The sequence below is a fragment of the Convolutriloba macropyga genome, unplaced genomic scaffold (genome assembly GCF_964194025.1).
Source record: "Convolutriloba macropyga unplaced genomic scaffold, txConMacr16.3 SCAFFOLD_4260, whole genome shotgun sequence".
Taxonomy (NCBI): domain Eukaryota; kingdom Metazoa; phylum Xenacoelomorpha; order Acoela; family Convolutidae; genus Convolutriloba; species Convolutriloba macropyga.
The window spans coordinates 1,163-2,324 of record NW_027451079.1 but is presented as its reverse complement, the minus strand read 5'-3'; positions in this window follow the sequence as shown (position 1 = coordinate 2,324).

The following is a 1,162-nucleotide window of genomic DNA, read 5'->3' as shown; positions in this document are numbered from 1 at the left end:
GCTAGCTTGAGTTAGCTTGAGTTAGCTTGAGTTAGCTTGAGTTAGCTTTAGCTAGCTTGAGTTAGCTTGAACTAGCTTGAGTTAGCTTGAGCTAGCTTGAGTTAGCTTGAGTTAGCTTGAGTTAGCTTTAGCTAGCTTGAGTTAGCTTGAACTAGCTTTAGTTAGCTTGAGTTAGCTTGAGTTAGCTTTAGCTAGCTTGGGTTAGCTTGAGCTAGCTTGAGTTAGCTCGGGTTAGCTTGAGTTAGCTTGAGTTAGCTTTAGCTAGCTTGAGTTAGCTTGAGTTAGCTTGAGTTAGCTTGAGTTAGCTTTAGCTAGCTTGAGTTAGCTTGAACTAGCTTGAGTTAGCTTGAGCTAGCTTGAGTTAGCTTGAGTTAGCTTGAGTTAGCTTTAGCTAGCTTGAGTTAGCTTGAACTAGCTTTAGTTAGCTTGAGTTAGCTTGAGTTAGCTTGAGTTAGCTTGAGTTAGCTTGTCTTAGCTTTAGCTAGCTTGAGTTAGCTTGAACTAGCTTTAGCTACCTTGAGTTAGCTTGAGTTAGCTCGGGTTAGCTTGAGTTAGCTTGAGTTAGCTTGAGTTAGCTTTAGCTAGCTTGAGTTAGCTTGAGTTAGCTTGAGTTAGCTTGAGTTAGCTTGAGTTAGCTTGAGTTAGCTTGTCTTAGCTTTAGCTAGCTTGAGTTAGCTTGAACTAGCTTTAGCTACCTTGAGTTAGCTTGAGTTAGCTCGGGTTAGCTTGAGTTAGCTTGAGTTAGCTTGAGTTAGCTTTAGCTAGCTTGAGTTAGCTTGAGTTAGCTTGAGTTAGCTTGAGTTAGCTTGAATTAGCTTGAGTTAGCTTGAGTTAGCTTTAGCTAGCTTGGGTTAGCTTGAGCTAGCTTGAGTTAGCTCGGGTTAGCTTGAGTTAGCTTGAGTTAGCTTTAGCTAGCTTGAGTTAGCTTGAGTTAGCTTGAGTTAGCTTGAGTTAGCTTTAGCTAGCTTGAGTTAGCTTGAACTAGCTTGAGTTAGCTTGAGCTAGCTTGAGTTAGCTTGAGTTAGCTTGAGTTAGCTTTAGCTAGCTTGAGTTAGCTTGAACTAGCTTGAGTTAGCTTGAGTTAGCTTGAGTTAGCTTGTCTTAGCTTTAGCTAGCTTGAGCTAGCTTGAACTAGCTTTAGCTACCTTGAGTTAGCTTGAGT